The sequence below is a fragment of the Palaemon carinicauda genome, chromosome 2 (genome assembly GCF_036898095.1).
Source record: "Palaemon carinicauda isolate YSFRI2023 chromosome 2, ASM3689809v2, whole genome shotgun sequence".
Classification (NCBI taxonomy): Eukaryota; Metazoa; Arthropoda; class Malacostraca; order Decapoda; family Palaemonidae; genus Palaemon; species Palaemon carinicauda.
The window spans coordinates 107,538,460-107,558,734 of record NC_090726.1 but is presented as its reverse complement, the minus strand read 5'-3'; the positions used below and the strand labels follow the sequence as shown (position 1 = coordinate 107,558,734).

The 20,275-nt window shown below is 27.3% G+C and overlaps 1 pseudogene; it reads right to left on the bottom strand.

Moving 5' to 3' along the window:
• Positions 1-17,313: 17,313 nt before the first annotated feature.
• LOC137619105 (heat shock cognate 71 kDa protein-like) lies at positions 17,314-19,192 on the bottom strand (annotated as a pseudogene).
• Between the last annotated feature and the right edge of the window lie 1,083 nt (positions 19,193-20,275).

Below are 20,275 nucleotides of genomic sequence, written 5' to 3'. Positions count from 1 at the left end.
ATTTCTGCGCGTGCTTTAGAAGGTCGGCGTTTCAAAGTTCTTAGAGATAATATTGACGTACATATCTATGGGATTAATGGACCAAAACTCTATCATACAAAGATAGTTCAAATTTATGTTAAGATTGGGAAAACAGTGCATAGTATAGAAGCTATTTGTGTCCCAGGTATTAATTTGGAATTGAAATTACCCAGCATTGGTAAAGTTGTTAAAAGTTTTAGAAATTATGGTTATGAGCTTTTAGATGAGTTTCTTGATGAGGATAAAGAAGACATATCAGACATTCAGTTTGTCCTGGGCGCAAATTCAGCGCACTGCCTCTTGGAAAAGGTGGTTAGTTTTGGTCATCGTGGTCAGTGTGTGTACTATGAAACAAAATTTGGCATTATGTTAATAGGAAACATTGAGAAATTAATTGCAAATTTGAAATTTCTCCCTAACCTGCATGATGATACTCATTTACTTTTTGGCTCGGACACTGACGGTAAAGAAAAGGAAGATATTAAAGGGGACAGTAGTACAAACCGAAGAAAAAAGAGGAGGGCTGCTATCCTTGGTGAGACAAGAACGAGAGATATGTTGAGAAATTAGTATGCAGTATATATTTGGGTGTTGGTAATTTTTATTTTTTCTCCTTAGAATTACTTAATTTTGTAACATTACCGTTACCATTCGAATTTTGGAGTATCGAAGAATTATTTTATATATGATGATAACATAAATATAATAGATGATGATGATGATGATGATAAAAATATTAATAATGATGATATACAATTTATGAGCGAAGAAGACTATTATACCATTAACAATTACGCCAACGATGAGTTATTATTTTCTGGTGAAGATACAGAAAATATCATTTATATTTAGCTTAAACTATTTTCAAAAATATTTCCATACTTGATACTAATGATAATAATATAAATATAATATAACATTACGATTCACCGCTATAATTTGATGTTTTGGGTGTGGTAGTAGTAGTAGTAGTAATTTTGAAATGAATACTAATCCTAATCCTAATGCTATAGTATGGCCCTTAAGTTTGCCCATAAGTTTTAATGGCCAACGGAATGTAGATATTTCTAGTGATTGTGGATTTTTTTTTCACGTGTTATATCGAGACGACAATTATTTGAAAATAAGATTATTAAATCGTGCATTTTGGCTTTTTCATATGTTCAAAAAATTAGCTTTAGGCTCCACAACTTGGAAAGAATTTATTGATAATGATAAGATTATTGATATAGATTTAAAAGATATTTCTTTACCTTTCCCCTATGTATTATTATTTACTATTGATGCTAATATTCGATGGAGAGTTTATTCTAAACTGCGAGAAGATATTATTATAAATAATGGCAATATCAGCAATATTCCAGAACTAATACCCGACAATTTTATTGAAAAATTTTATAAACTAAAAGAAGAATCTGATAATGTAATTGTTTATACTGGATATTTTTGTACAATAACGTGGGATGTTGTATGTGAAGAGTGTATGCATTATACAATTGAACCAAGCTGGGTTAGTAGTAGTGGGAGGCACAAATTCACAGATTATTTTCACACGAGACGCATTGAAGATTTACCAATACCTAAGTGTTTTGGCACAGAAAAAAATTTCAATATATTTGTGTATATAATTAATAATTATCGTCATTATTATTGTAAATACTGTTTACGTCCTTGTTTTCATTTCACTACAGTATCACCTCATTTTCCCTTGGGTAAATTAAAGAAATTTGATGAATATTATTCTTGTTACAAATATATATATTATTTTAAAGAATTATATTCAGGCTTGGTTAATACTATAGTAATCAACAATTTAACCCACGAAGAGGACGAACAAGAAATAATTACAAAAGATCTTGTTCCTAATACATAATTTTTTTTTCTTTTTTTTTGTATATATTTTATGAAGAAAGTCTTTATTTTCCATTGTTGTTATTGGTGAACTTAGTATTTAGAATAAATTGATAATGGAAAATAAATTTCATACACATTGGCCATTAAATTTTGGTGGTGAACACAAAGTAAACATTTCATGTGATCGTGGATTTTTTTTTCGTGTGCTATATCAAGACGACAATCATTTGAAAATAAAATTAAGGCCGTGTGCAGTTTGGCTTGGTTTGATATTTGATAAATTGTATTTAGATCCCAGGTCTTGGAAAAACTTTATCGATAATCTGATTATTACTTTTAATTTTGAGGCGGAGTCTATATCCTTTCCATATGCAATATTATTTACAGTTGATGCTCATATTCGATGGAAAGTTTATTCTAAAACACTACAACCAAAAAATAATGATAATGACAACACCACGATATTCCAAAATTAACATATTATGACTTTGTGAAAAAGTTTTATAAGATAAAAAAAAGGTCTGATGATAATGTAATTATTTGTTCTGGATGTGTTTGTGAAAGTACTGGGAGAGTTATTTGTAAAGAATGTATACGTTATGTATCTGATCCGGGCTGGGTGACTGGGCCCGATAGATACCACGATTATTTTTGTGTAAATATAATTGATAATTTCAAGCCACTTCTGGATATTACTGAAAATTGGGAAGAATTTAAAGGCTATTTTTGTTCTATTTGCATGCGTCCGTGTTTTTATTGCACATCAATATCAGCAAATTCAACAATGTATAAGGATATTCAGCCCGTGGGTTCTTTTAAGAATACTTTTGATAACAAACCCATCGAAGAATTAATTGATAAAATAATAACAAACAATTATATTTATGATAGAAAAAATAAACGCCGTTTTAAACAAAGACATGCTTCAAAATAAAAAAAACCTTTTATTCATTATTTTTTTTTTATTTTTATGTATATTACTTTCTTGAGAAAACACTATTCCCGCGCGTTGTGTTAGAGTTAATCAGACTGAAAATATATCAATTTTATATTATATATTTGAGGATGAATATTATCATTTCAATGTTTTCATTATTGTGATAGTAGTTAGTAATCTTGAGTGTTTTTGTTATTCATTTTATTTTGTTTAATCATCACAATACCCCACCATGTAAAAGGAAACAGACTTAATTGGCAATTGTTTAATAAAAATAAAGTAATTGTATTTATATTTAGTCGTTTTATTTATATCATTATACTTATGATAACCACACAAATAGAATTATTCTAATTTACAACTTTTACAACAATGACGAATTTCTATCAATTCATCAGAAATTTTTGAAATTGAAGGGGCCTGTTCTAAATAATATTCACTTTCGTTTGTCCTCTTACATTCAAAACAAATTAGTTCTTTTGTACGTTTATTTTTTTTTTCTTTGAGTATTAAATATTTTATCGGAGTGTTCGTTTTATCATTCATTGTTATTGTTTTATTCAAAATTGGTATATACGGCGCCAGGTTTTTTAAAATTTCATTGTTATTCATAAATATAATCACTATCAGCTTATATTGATCGTAATCAAAATTTATTTGTATATATGTATACATATATATTATTTTTTTATTCATTTTAATGAACCAAATTTATATAAAATTTAATAAAAAATGTTTTTTTATCAAGAAATAGTTTTAAGCATTTTCAATTAAATATGCGTGTATGTACAATATCATCTTTTTCAAAAGCCAAATTGATTAATAATATATTTAAAAAATGGATACGCTTATTAATATTTGTGGATTGCCTGAGGTTATTTTGTTTATATCCCCTTTAATACTTTCCATTATAATTGGGGGCCCTAGTATCTATAAAGTTTTATTCTTCTTATTGTTGTTGTATATTATCTTAGGAATTATATTATTTATTAATACATATAAAATTTTCTTCTCGAGATTAGACTTTAGTAAGAAGGGCGATCATATTTCCGGACAATCAATGTACGCTTGGTATTTTGTTAATAAATTACAAGAAGAAAAAAAATAGTATATTCGACTCTGAACTAAAATCTATTACAATATCATATCCCCCCTATTTGAATCACGCAACATTTTTTAAGGAAGACTTAAAACAAATGATCGATGAAACTTTCAATAAGGAATTTCAGGAAACAAACGTATCCGAGGATCCAGTTGATCAAAAAGATGAACTTTTACAGGTCGATAAATTTGATGAAAAAATTCCAACCACCGAGGGCAATTTATTACAAGAAAACAGAGATGTTGAAATAATAGATAATTAATAACTTGCTCATTAATTTTCATTTTTGTAGGATATTTACCAAAAGAAGCTGACATATTAGTGTAAAAACATAACTATATTCATATGTAGTATAATTATTATTATTATTATTATCATTATTAAATACGTAAAAATTTTCATTTTTAATAATATAAGGTTAAAATATATCATAGACTGAACAAGTAATATTTTTTATATTCATTTGACTATTCAGTTTTTTTCATATATATTGTTGGTTCCAATGAAGAAATGGGGTGATTATTATTTATAGTCCATATAATATTTTCGTTATTGTCTCTATTTGGACACGACAATGATTCATTTATAGAGAAAATGTTATATGAATTTTCAATTTTGAAATTTATTTTTTTTACTACATTAAATGATAGTTTTTCTGTATATTGTTTTTTTTTTATTTTTACAAGGCATAAGAGACGCCTCCTCCTCTGTCCCTCCTTCACAGACGCATCCTCCACAGACAGACAGTGCAAGTGACAAACGACCAGAACTACCAAAACATCGAATTGGCGATAATATATCTAAAAAATGAATCCACTTATTAATATTTGTGGATTACCTGAGGTTATTTTGTTTATATCTCCTTTAATACTTTCCATTATAATTGGGGGCTCTAAACCCTATAAAGTTTTATTCTTCTTGTTGTTGTTTTATATTATCTTAGGAGTTATATTATTTATTCATACACATGAAATTTTTTTCGCGAGATTAGACTTTAATAAGAAAGGTAGTCGATGTCCTGGACAGTCGATGCATGTTTTGTCTATTGTTAATAGATTACAAAAAGAAAGAATTAGTATATACAACTCTGAACTAGAATCTATTAAAATGTCATATTTGAATCACGCAACATTTTCTAAGGAAGACATAAAACAAATAATTAATAATTTTTTAATATAAGGCTGAAACATATTATAGAGTGAACAAGTAATATTTAGAAAATTGTTTCGTGTTTGGGTCAGATGGACTATTTTTTGAAATATTAAGTTCAAGATTCAAATTACAATCTAGATAACATGAATTGATATCAATCCATGGTTTTAATTAAGCATTTTCAATTAGATATGCGTGCATGTACAATATTATCTTTTTCAAAATCCATATTAATTATTCTTTTTCCCTATATCCTCTGCGTAAACATAAAAAAATAACCTGACAATATAAAGAATATGATAATATATCTAAAAAAATGGAAAAACTTATCAATATTTGTGGATTACCTGAGGTTATTCTGTTTATATCTCCTTTAATACTTTCCATTATAATTGGAGGCTCTAGTATCTATAAAGTTTTATTCTTCTTGTTGTTGTTGTATATTATCTTAGGAGTTATATTATTTATTAATACATATAAAATTTTCTTCTCGAGATTAGACTTTAGAAAGAAAGGTTGTTGTCCATTTTCCGGACAATCGATGCACGTTTTGTCTTTTGTTAATAGATTACAAGAAGAAAAAAATAGTATATTCGACTCTGAGCTAGAATCTATTACAATATCATATCCCCCCCCCCCCCCCATTTGAATCACGCAACATTTTCTAAGGAAGACATAAAACAAATGATTGATAAATTTTCATTTTTGTAGGATATTTACCAAAAGAAGCTGACATATTATTGTAAAAACATAACTATATTTATATGTTGTATTATTATTATTAAACATGTAAAAATTTTCATCATTTAATATAAAATAATTTTGTCTAATAATATAAGGTTGAAATATATCATAGACTGAACAAGTAATATTTTTTATATTCATTCGACTATTCAGTTTTTTCATATATATTGTTGGTTCCAATGAAGAAATGAGGTGATTATTATTTATAGTCCATATAATATTTTCGTTATTGTCTCTATTTGGACACGACAATGATTTATTTATAGAGGAAATGTTATATGAATTTTCAATTTTGAAATTTACTTTTTTAACTACATTAAATGATAGTTTTTCTGTATATTGTTTTTTTTTTTAATTTTTACAAGGCAAGTAATTTCACCATCATTTATAATTGGGTCACTTGATAAATATGTCACCATACATTTATTTACCCCAATTCTTTTAAATTGATTCTTAGAAAATTGTTTCATGTTTGGGTCAGATAGATTATTTTTTGAAATATTAAGTTCAATATTCAAATTACAATCTAGATAACATGAATTGATATCAATACATACTCCACAGATAGTAAAAAATGGTATATTTTCTGGTAAGTTTAAGATATGATTGGAACTTTTTTTAGTAATTGGATTTCTTGACATCCAAGAGGGATTATGAATATGATTGAAGATTGATATAAATGGAGGTTTTTTTTATAGTACTCATCGGTGCCCATCTCCAAAAGTTCATTAAACAGTATATTGGATGAACCATCGGCAAAGAAAAAAACATTTTCATGATCACAATTGTTTTTTGTAGAAGAGATGGTTATGTTTTATTAGAGTAATGATCTTCTTCAGCTTATATAGGATATTACCTAAGTAAAAAAATGAATGGTGTTTTTGTTGATAACAACGATGTAAGCAGTATTAGTAGCACCAGCACCGATAGTTATGAAGAATCTATGAATGATTATGATTATTATTATGATTATTATTATGACAATAATAACACAAACAAAATAAAAAAAGAACCAAAAGAGAAAAATGAAATAGATTTTGTCGACGAATCTTTATTTTTATCAACGCCTAAACGAAAAAATGAAATTACCAAAGATTATCATAGTAAGTCACACGAAACACTGACGAAATTTTCATCGCCACATAATAGTTTTTGGTGGGATCAAGATGACATACCTATATCACCAAATATAAAATATAATCATGACGATAATTATTTTCCTTCTGTGAATATTAATAATTGGGCACCACACAAAAAAGAAATTCTAAATGTAATAGACATATATAATGCAAATTCTATTATCTATAATGCAAACATTATAAGTTTTAAGAAAATTTGTGAAATGTTTGATGAATATAAATCAAATTCTATAGAGAACTTAAAAGCATTTTATATGGACATAATATTTACCATTATTGAAATGCTTTAACAATTAACGAGAATACAACCTAATCGTCATTATAATTTTCCGAAAATCTTTGCTACTACAATCTTAAAATCAATTCAAAAAAAATTTGACTATTCGTAAACATAAAGACATTATTCAGTTAAAAGCATTACGCTCGTATATCTCAGACGTTGAAAATTATTTGACATATCAAGGCAAGATTTTATTAGATTGCCTATATCAAATAATTTTTATTTCCAGCTGTTTAAATTTTCACGAAAGTGCAATTAAACAATGGTCTATGCCTTCACAACTCAGCAAACATACCGACAAACAAATAAGAGAATATAGTAATTTTGTTGATATAATCATTTCAAACTTTAAAAACATGGATGCTATATATCAAGTTATGAAAGTCGCACAATAAATTTCACCCACAAAACTTTTTTATGATGATATCATTAACTGTGCTCCTATATTTCTTAATGTTAAAAAATATACATCCTTAAATGGATCCTGTTATAATGATATGCGAAGAAATTGAAAATGAAAATTATGGAAAAGCAATTCAATATTATTCAATGTTTTTCCATCGTCTTTTGTCATACATTATCAACCAGAAAAAATACGAAGGTATCAATGAAATATTAAAACATCAGTTGAATAATGAAAGTAATTTTCATTCGGCTATTATTCACTTATTATATTATATGTGGCAGTCTAAATGGCAAAGGGGTGGTAATGTTTAATATATTAGTACCAGAGAATTTAAAGACATGATTTACAAATCACAAAAAGTAGAGGATCTTTTAGATTGTTTAAAAAAAGACTCAAAGGCTAGTTCTTATTTATTTCTTCCGCCTAATTTTGACCATTTTCTTTCGCAAGCTTTATATGTTATGGAAAATGAACTCCAAAAAGCATTAAATAACACGAATACGTTGATTGGGAAAGATACTTTACATAAATGGTCATCTCTATTTTCTTCAATTTTAAATGGTTATATGAGCACAAATTTACATACCAACGTAGGAAATTTATTATGGATGCAAGAATTAAGAGTTATTGCCTTAATATATAAATATTTTTATTTGTCTTACGAAAAAAAGGAAGAAAATTGGAATTGGCATGAAACTCAAATACAAAAGAAAATGTTAGACCTACATCTTACTTACAAAAATAAATATGAAATTTTACAGAATGATTTAGTTAAAAAATTAAACCAATCACACGATGCTTGTGAACGTGCTTATAATTTATTACTAAGCGAATTTGATTCATATAAACAAAGGGAACAAAAAAATAGACTTCTTCACGAAAAGGAGGTCCTAGTGTATAATGAGCACATGATGAATATGTGTAAAAATACACTCGAAAATAATAATAAATATTGGAAAAATGTATTAAGCGTTAGAACTGATACACAAAATATGGAAACAGAGGAGACATTATACCCAGATTTAGAAAATACTGAAGATTATAATGATAAAAACAAAAACAGTGACACAATTATTTTATCATTTACAAATTTGCTGTCTGATAAAGAAAATAAAATATATTTATTAGAAGAAGAACTAAAAAACTCTAAGACCGAAATAGCAAAACTTTATGAAAAAGAAAAAGAAAATCTAAAAAATGATTTAGATCAGAAAAATAAAATAAAGGAACTTTCCAAAGAGTTAAATCATTGCAAAGCGCAAAAAGACACCCCAATACATGAAAGTATAAATAAAGATACAATTTCAAATTACGAAAAACATATAAAAAATATAGAGAAAGATATAATTTTGTTTAAACAAGTAATTCAAGAAAAAAAAGTTTAATTAGCGACTTAGAATATAAATTAGAAAAGTGTGAACGAGACAAGAAAAGTGATAAGCGAGATAATGAAAGTATTATAAAAAGAATAAAAAAAGAGAGAGATGATTATTTATATTCAAATGAACAGTATCAAAAAGAAAATGAAAACATCATACGTGAAACAAATGACGATATGAAAAAAATGAAAAAGGAGTGCACTAAACATTTAAAACAATTAAAAATTCAAGAAGAAGAAATTGAACAATTAAACTCAACAATTTCAAAACAAAACATCAAACTTGAAAAGGCTATAGAAGAAAAAAATAATATAATTCTTAAGCATAAAAAAGAAAAAGACTTGTTGTTTCAGGAACATGAAAATGCTTTAGCATTAACAAATAATCATATTGAAAAATTAGTTACGATTTTTGATAACTCTTCAAAAAAAGAAAACCGGGTTGCTAAAATAACAAGTAAAGATACTTTAGGGCTGAAAAATCAAATTGACGAAAACAACAAAGCACTTTCACTATTGATAAAGAACCAAGAAAAACAACAACAACAACAACTCATCCCACCATCCTCAACACTAAAAGAAATAATCCAACCATCACCCCTTTTACCTACAACTAGTGGTAATAATGATAATTTACAACCAAGTGAATTGCCCCGTGATTATTATGATGTCTCTACTAAATCGAGATTAGAACAACTGGGTGTAAACACCACACCTTTATATAATAATCCTAATAATGATAATAAGACAATAACCAAACACGAAGCAAACAAAGCTATGCAGGTGATGGAAGACGAACATTCACCTCCCCTCCAAACCAACCCCCCCAAATAAAGATGATGATAATTTACAATTAATGGAACATCAACAAGTGTCATTATTACCTGAAAATAAAATAATCCAACCATCATCTGACGAACATTCACCCCCCCCCTCCAAATCAACCCCCCCAAATAAAGATGATGATAATTTACAATTAATGGAACATCAACAAGTGTCATTATTACCTGAAAATAAAATAATCCAACCATCATCCTCCTTGTTTACATTTGGTAGTAATAACCAACCATTACCACCATCATCATCATCATCTTCCTTGTTTACATTTGGTAGTAATAATAACAATAATCCTTATTACATTCCTACTGAATCAAGATTAGATCAATTAAGGGCAAATAAACCACAATTATATAATGATGATAATAGTAATAATAATAATATTAATGATGATAACGAGACACTAATGGAAGTAGACCAAGAAGAATCTCTGTCAACTCCAATAATAACTTCACAATTACCACTACCACTACCACCACCACAACAACAACAACAACTTATATCTTTACCACCACCACCACTACCACTACCACCACCACTCCAATCATCATCAACAACAACAACAACAACAATACAATTTATAACAAACTTACCACCATATAATAACATTGTCAACGATAATAATGATCAACAAAATACTACTACTCTGGCAATTTCAAACCACAAAGAAAATAATAGTAATTTGCCATCATCATCATCGTTGGTATTACTACCACCACCACCACCACTACCACCACTACCACCAACTTATAGTCCTCCAATGCTAACTTATAATGATACTAATGACAGCACCAATAGCAATAATAATATTGTTTTTAAGAAGGACGAGAAAATTAAACTAATACCAATAGAGAATTTAAAATCTGAAAATAACAGCAATGTCATTGATAATAATGATCAACAAAATACTACTACTCTGGCAATTTCAAACCACGAAGAAAATAATAGTAATTTGCCATCATCATTATCATCGTCGTGGGTATTACCACCACCACCACCACTACCACTACCACTACCACTACCACTACCACCCTTAACACCAACTTATAGTCCTCCAATGCTAACTTATAATGATACTAATGACGGCACCAATAGCAATAATGGTGTTGTTTCTAAAAAGGACGAGAGTTTAAAAACTGAAAATATCAACACACCCCTACAAAAAGTACAAGATGAAATAGAAAAAGAAGTAGCGGCACAAAATAACCAGGACCACCAATTGGATTCTAAAATAAAGGTAATAAAGAAAGAAGATACATTATTGGACGACGAGAACGCGGTAGACATAAAAAAAGAAAGAAAAATTAAAAGTGCAGGTGATGGTGTCAGTAAAAAAATAAAAAAGGGGAATATCAATAAAAAAGAACAAAAAAATCACAACCCCGAAAAAAATACACCCAAAGAAGAAAACTAATATTATAATTGAAAAGGAAAATAAACAACAAAAAGAAACAAAAACAACACAATTGGTAGATATGGAAAATGATAAAATCCAATTTTATACTATGGACGACCTCAAAATGGAAATAACCGAAAAAGAAGAAGTATTATTAGATGATGATCATGGTGGTGGGCTTGATAGAAGCAGAAGGGCTAATAAAAGGAAAATAGAAAAAACCAAAGAAGACGAAGAAGAAGAAATTCCAATAAAAATACCTAAGATTGAAAATCAACAAAAAGATCAACAAGAAAACCAATTTAAATTAGAAAAGGCAAATGCATCTTTAGAAGGAAAAAATGATAGAACCAACATTGCCCTACTCGAAGAAAAGGAAAACTATAATAATAACGATGATGATGATGATGAAGAACTCTGATAAAAAACTGATAAAAGTACAATATGTAGAAACATAATTAAGTGATATCATCATCAATATTAAGATTATTTCTAATATAGGTTGTTTGATTCAATTTATCATTATAATTATAATATTTTAAATATACACTAGCTATTTCTAATAGTATTAGTCCAATTAACACTATAATTTCGATAAATAACATTTGTTGGTCACTTATGTAAATATTATAATTTTTTTTCAAAATCTTTAATATAGATATAACCAATAACACCAATGATAAGAATATCATTGTCACGAATAATGCATCAGATAGGACCATTTTGGATACAGTTCTCATTTTTTATATTTTATATTAAACTTTACAAACTTTAAATTGCATATATATATATATATATATATATATATATATATATATATATATATATATATATATATATATATAGTATATCATTTTCACTAGTTAGATAATGGGAGTTCCGTTTCTTACAAATAAAATTCAAGATAATAATGCTCGGCTACCTTTACTAACAAAATACAAAAATAATAATGATAATCATTATCAATCGCAACATCTCAATGATATATATGATAATATCGGAAATGGGGGGAAACTAAATAGTATTGGTGTTGATGGAGCCATATTTTTACATGCACACGTTAAAAGACCAGACAAAAATGCGTTGTTAGATGATGATAAAATTGATATAAAAAAATGTAATGCAACTGGTGTAGTTAATAGCATCATATATTATATAGAACAGATTTGCTCATTTTATGAATCTTTTAGGAAAGAAGAAATCATTAACGATACTGTTTATTGTTTTCTTGCCGTGGATGGATCATCTCCAATCATCAAAAACAGAAAAAAAGAGAAAAAATGGATGATTATAGTTTGTTGACTTTATCAGAAAAGAATGAACTCCATGAATATATTTTTCATTTATTAAAAGAAAAACTTATTTCTTTATCGTATCCCTATAATTTTTCATTAGAAAGTAACTATCATATTGAATATTCTAAAAGAGGAGAAGGGGAAGTGGAGCTAATCAAATTTACTCAGAAATTCTGTGGGAATGAAACAAATGTTATACTTTCATCTGACTCGGATGTAATGGCCATGCTCGTTTTAAGACAAATAAAAAATGTAGCTATAGTAACCCCCACATTAAGTAAAAGTAAAAACAGTGACACATATAGTGGGCCTTTTATATTAAATCTATATAGTTTATTATGTGGCCTTAAATTTAATATTGATCAAATGATATTATACGTTATATTACATTTTATATTTTTTGGTAGTGATTACAATTTTGGTTTTATGATACACCCATCAGAGAGCAAAAAAAAAATAATACACGAATTAACTGCTAAATTCCATGCAGAAAACAACGACTTTTCTTCCATGATTAGATCTATTGGAAATTGTTGTGTCAGATTTTCTAAACAAAATACAGATACCAATAATACAGTATCGCAATGGGCTACTCCCCTGAAAAAATTATTATTGATTGAAAGTATATGTTCTATATTATATTATGCGTCAATGGGCAAATCAAGTATTTTTTTAACAAAATTTTCGCCGTTATTATATACAAAATTCAATATAAAAGAGTTGAAAACTTTAGTAGCTGCTATTGATTTTTATGAGACTTAAAATGAATCATGTTATCAAAGTTGAAATTTATTTAGAAATTACATCTTTTCCGTCTATAATAGTAGTAACTGGAGGGAAAAATGGATGTCCAAATAATACTGAGGGGGTGTAATTAATAAATTGTTGTAAAAATTTTATATCATGTCCATAACAATAATCATTTTCCTCGGCGAAACATTTCAAGTGTAACATGGCATGAAATATAACTATAGTTATATTTAATACAGTAGGTCCTATTTTATATAAAGTATCATTTAATGCATTTAAACACGAAATATTTACTGTAGTATTGAATAGGGGTCTCTCGGCACCCAAAACAACAAAACGGTGATCCGTATTAATCAATTTATTTTTTTCTGATAAATGGATATAAATTGCTTTATTTTCAATTTGATCTACGATGCTATTTGATTTAGATAATCCTGGAAACAAAGATTTATTTTTCAGTTGTATGTCAATGTTATTATTATTATTATTAGTAGTAGTAGTAGTAGTAGTAGTAGTAGTCGTCGTCGAACAGTTACAAATTCCTATAATTTCATCTGGAAAATAATATATATAAATTGCATCTTTGTTTATAAATGCGGAGATGTGTTCTTTGTGTTTGGCATCCTTAAATTCCCACGTATTTGGGTATCTATTCCACGACAATATATTACGTTCTTTGTCTGTTAAATCATGTAAATTAAACAAAGATTTTATTGTAATATCATATTTAGAAAAGTAATTTTCAAAAATAAATTTATTGATATTTCTAAAAAAATCTTCAAATTTCAGTTCTTTACTTATATTACTAGATGCCATATATGAAAAATATTCAATCCAATTATTATAAATGGCAGTTACATAATCGTGACATTTTTTTGAATCTGAATATATTAACGAAGCAACTGGTGTAGCTTTTATACTATTCATGGGACCTAGTACTCTGAATAATTTATCCATTTTCATTTCAAGAATATCAATTCGAACTCTTAGGTTCTCCGCTTCATTATTAGATATCATTTTCTTTTCTTCGTTTGTTGATCCCACTAAAAGGGTATTAGATATATATCTTTGTGGGTTTATATTTTTTTCGTTTGATATAATAATTTCGTTTTTGATTGAAGAATATCTTTTTCTTTTTTTTTGGTTTTCTCTTTGGGTCATTTTTTTAATTATTTAATAAAAAAATATTGTCGTTTTTAAATTTTATATAAATATATGTGTATATCATGCACACACACATATATACCTTGTTATATATTCTTTTTCAAATCCTAAGAGCAAATCTTTTTAGATAAGTCACACATTCTAAAAAAAACATGACTACTAAATCAAAATTAAATTTTGTAAATGATAATAGTAGTAATAGTAGTAGTAGTAGTAGTAGTAGTATTATTAATGGTGATAAAATTATATTAACGTTGAATACCAAAATGGAAATTTAAAACACAACACTAAGTATCTCAAAGATGATGATGAAATAGGAGAGGAAAACGACAACAACGAAACAATTATAATAATAATAATAATAATAATAATAATAATAATAATAATAATAATAATAATAATAATAATTGTTTTAGAAAATTAAATTGTGATTATAGACAACATATAAAATATAATATAAATGAACTGAAAAACTTACATTTTCACATACGAGAACTGAAAATCAAGATTACTAATCTAATTGAAAAAATGGATAATATTTGTTCATCTGAAAATAATATTAATAATAATAATGATAATACAATTGATATTCTTTTATAATAATCCTTTATTTTTATATAATACACCATCACCATCCTTTTTATCTACCTCATCCTTTTCTTCGTATATCATGCCCATAAATGAAAATTGCGACCCAAAACAAATACATCAAAGCTTAATTTATGGCTATTCAGATTATTATAAATTTATCATTGGTAAACGTGGAAAAAAAATTAATAATTTAAGAAAAAAATATAATGTTATTATTGATATACCCGATAAATATTCACCAGAAAATCAAATCATTATAATGGGTCTCTGTAAACTCAACGTACTAAATACCCACATAAAAATTTTGAATACTATTGCATACGCCCTGAATTTTTCTAATTAATAATAAAACGTTTTATGTGTATATATAGTTAATATACTGTACACATTATACAAATAATTGCCTATTTTAAAAAATTCACACTAACTTTCCATTAGATATACTTGTATGAATTTTTTCATATAAATTTTCATATTGTGATATAGATATCGCCGGCTTAATTTTACTAGGTTGAATAATGGTATAATAATGTTTTATACAAATAGGACAAGGAATCAAAAGTAGAATTATGTGAATAAATGCATATAAATGCTCTGGTAAACAATTAGTTTTAGAATTTTTATTGTTTGCAGCATTTATTGAAAAGGCATGAAAAATATTCCAATATATTGGTCCCCAACTTGCCGGTCCATATAATTCAGGGGGCAACTTTGAATAGTTAGAAAAAACCGTTTGATTAACATAGTGAATTGAATGTGGAGGAATTAATGAAATCTCTTTTATTGTATCACAGCATCCTGTGTTATATAAAGTTTTGGATAATTCTTTGAGTGTGTTCACTTTATTGAATTCGAGATTTTTTGTGAATAAAATTTGTTGGTAATTATGTTGACTACTTTCATTTTCTAGATACCATTCCAAGAAAAGGTGTTCAATTTCTGTTTTTTTATTTTCTATATCCTGGGGATTGTTGTTGTTATTATTATTCTTCTTAGTCAAGAAAACAATTTCCCGTAACTGTTTTTCAATTTGTTGGGGACTCTTAACCTGAACTTTATAGCTTTCGTTGTTAATTATTGTGTTTACTAAAACCTCTAACATTTCAAAAAATCTTTTAATTTGATTTTTAATTTCTAATAATAATAATAGGTTATCATTGTTTTCATGTGAGTACCATCTTAAAATAGAAAATATAGAATTGGTAAAAAATTCGGGGAAACATAAAATGGCTGGGTATTCTTTACAAGATTTTAATTTATAGAACATTTTCCAATTAAATAATAACTGAATTTCACCTTGTGATGATATGAAATCAATAGGAAAATTAATTGTTTTGGGGTCCATCTTTTTTTATTATGAAAATTATTTATACTAAAATAGTATCGCTGTTTACTGCATCTACAATGGTTTGTTTTATTTCATTATCAGGATTTATTTTTACAATAGTATTGATAAATGCCTCTCGAAATTTAGAAATAAACATCGTCTTCGTAGTTTGATTAATATATATATAGACAAATAAACGCGGGTCTAGTCTCGCATACATGACAACTTCCCCCTTTCCGCCTTTCTTCAAGTAATATACTCTATCAATGTTTCCTACATCAAATTTAAATTGAGTTAGATCATCACCTTCAATAGGATTATATATGTAATCAAACTCAACATTGAAATCAATACCCTTTATAGCATTTTCAAATTCATCTGGATAGGCAATGTGATTGCAGTTACTTCTATATCTATAGTGGATTGCTCTAGGATATGGCTTTAGCGTCATTACCCCAGTGTTATCTAATTTCAGGTTATTATAAACAGTTTGCCTCAGCTCATTTTCAATGTAAATAACTTGAAGCAATAAATTAGGGTCTCTTGCCCAAAAAATATACCCTTCGTTTTCAAGTCCATCATTCCACGTAGCTCCGTGCATATAGAAATACAATACCAACTTCTTATTTTTTAAATCATTCATTCTTCCAACCATTACACACTCATTTACATTTTTATAAAATGGTGATTTTTTGTGGTGTAAATAATATAGTCGATCAGTGGCATATACATTTATATATTTTAAATCAAAAGGGACATCTGCTTTATCGACATCTAAATAATAATGAGAAAATAGATATTGTTGGTGTATCCAGAACGGGAAACTGCATTTTAAAAGATCTATTGGGGTATTTATTCCTTCTTGGTAACTTTTGAAATTATTCATTTTTTAATATATAAAATTTTATATTAATAAATTATGAAAACCCTTCTCTGTTTATTAGTCAACTTCTTCAATGGTTGGGTTGAATTGATTATTATGTAAATTTGATTCATTTCCCCCAAGTATATGTTCATAATCCTTTTTTATTTCTTTCAATTTATTTTCATAATCTTTTTGTTTAGCAGAGGGGGTTTCATCAATCCACTTGAGAGTACTTTCTAATTTTGATTTAAATATATCTATATTACTACTGTTATTATTTATAATATTATTTTGTATTTCTAAGCAATATGATTCTAATTTACATTTAGCTTCTATATCGTTTCTTAATTCCCGGTCTTGAGCAGCATACATTTTAGTTTCTTTGATCATTCGATCTACCTCTTCTTTGTTTAATCTTCCCGAGTCATTAGTTATAGTAATTTTTTCTGATTTGCCGGAAGATTCTTCGGTTGCTGACACATTTAATATCCCATTAGCATCAATATCAAATGTAACCTTAATTTTAGGTATACCCTTGGGTGCCTGGGGTATATTATTTAATTGAAACCCCCCCCCCCCCCAAATAATTATTATCTTTAGTTTTAGTTCTTTCTCCTTCATATATTTTAATATTAACACATTCTTGGTTATCACTATACGTAGTGAAGTTCTCAAATTTGCTAGTAGGAATTGTCGCGTTCCTTTTAATCAAGGTAGTCATAATATTACCGGCAGTTTCAATACCTAATGAAAGGGGAGTCACATCCAGTAATAATAAATCTTTGATCTTATCAGATTTATCTCCACTGAGAATGGCAGCTTGAATGGCAGCACCATAGGCTACAGCCTCATCTGGATTAATCGACTTATTCAAATTCTTTTCATTAAAAAAAGTTTGAAGGAGGTTTTGTATTTTTGGAATACGCGTAGAACCTCCAACCAAAACAATTTCATCGATGTCACTCTTATCGAGCTTAGCATCAATTAACGCCCTTTCAACTGGCACTAGAGTATTTTTGAATAAACTCCCACACAAATTTTCAAATTTAGCGCGAGTAATGGTAGTATGAAAATCAATTCCCTCATATAACGAATCAATTTCGATTGTCGCTTGTGTAGATGAAGATAAAGTTCGTTTAGCAGTTTCACAGGCAGAACGAAGACGCCTTAATGATCTTTTATTATTGCTTAAATCTTTTTTATATTTTTTGTTGAATTCTCGCATAAAATAATCTAATAAAATACTATCAAAATCTTCTCCCCCAAGATGAGTATCTCCTGCTGTTGATTTAACTTCAAAAATGCCATCATTACTAATATTCAATATAGATACATCAAAAGTCCCCCCACCCAAATCAAATATTAAAACGTTTTGTTCTTTTGTATCATTATTTAATCCATAAGCGATGACGGCGGCTGTGGGTTCATTAATTATTCGAATAACATCAAGTCCAGCGATGGTCCCAGCATCTTTGGTAGCCTGTCGCTGAGAATCGTTAAAATAAGCCGGAACTGTAATAACAGCTTTATTTATATTTCGTCCCAAATAATTTTCTGCGATTTTTTTCATTTTTGATAATATCATTGAAGATACTTCTTCTGGGGTTAACACCTTTTTCTCTTTTTTATGTTCGACTTGTATTTTTGGTTTATTCTCTTCGTCAATAATTTCATAGGGTAAGATTTTAATTACTCGTTGAACGCAATCATCTATATAATTTCTCCCCATTAACCTTTTTACATCAAAAATGGTATTTTTTGGATTCAAAGCACATTGATTTTTTGCCGCTTCCCCAATAAGTCTTTCGGTGTCATTGAATGCAACATAAGAAGGAGTGGTTCTATTTCCTTGGTCATTAGCAATAATTTCAACTTTTTCATTTTGAAAAACAGCAACACACGAATAAGCAGTTCCCAGGTCAATACCAATAACCGGAGAATTATTATCCTCCATTACTAAAATATTTAGCTATCAACTATATGTTACTTGGTCGTAAATTAGAAGTCTAATGATGTATTGCAGTTCATATTCTGGGGTTTATATACATATACAGATGTACAGTACAGCTACTATTACATATAACTGAATAACAGTAACAATAAAATAATTATTTAAAAGTTATTAAAATTTAACAAAATTCAAAAAAGTTAAGATAATATTTTGCGTGGTTATGTTTTCTGTGTAACACTCTTAAATTATTTTTTGTAATACTATTAATAAATACATTAGTCACCGCAAAAAATCTTTTATTTGTCATAGAAAACGATTATTATTTGTTTTAAATATATATTCATGGGCATTATCAATCTATTTTTTTTATTAACCTGCTCATAATTTTTCAAATTCCCGACAATTATTTTTTAATTGAAAAAATGCGTAAATTTCAATAAAATTTCAACAAAATCAATTAATAAAACTTTGGAAAACCAATAAAAAATGTTCATAATATTACCAATGAAGTTCATAACATGTTTTTTTTTTTTTTTAATAATATTACCATTTCGGTTAACTTTTTTTTGTGGTTAACATTTGTATTATCTTTTTTCATAAAATTACATTTTAGTTAATAATATTACCGTTTGGGTTCATAATATTGAATTCTAGTTAATAATATGACATAGAAAACTATTGAAAAATAAGAAAAAATATTTAAAAAATCAAAATATGTGTATTTTATGATATAAATGTAGTTTTATTGGGTAAAATGGACATTGAACACGGGGAAAAAATTGAAAAATAACACCTAATAGGACAAATAAATTAGGTTTTTGTTGAAAAAATAGAAAATATAAATGTTTTTGTTTCATCAAATACTACTGTTTAATTACAAAAATGAGGGTTTATATGAATAAATTTAAAAAATATTTAGATAAACAAGTATTTTTTATATAAAAACTTAGTTTTTATAAGAATAACCCACAAAAAATATTAAAAATTGAAGAAAAATAGCCCAAAAAATGAAAAAAAATATTCTTTAGTACAAAAAAATAATATTTTTTACAGAAAATTCACAAAAGACACAAAAAAAACTAAAAT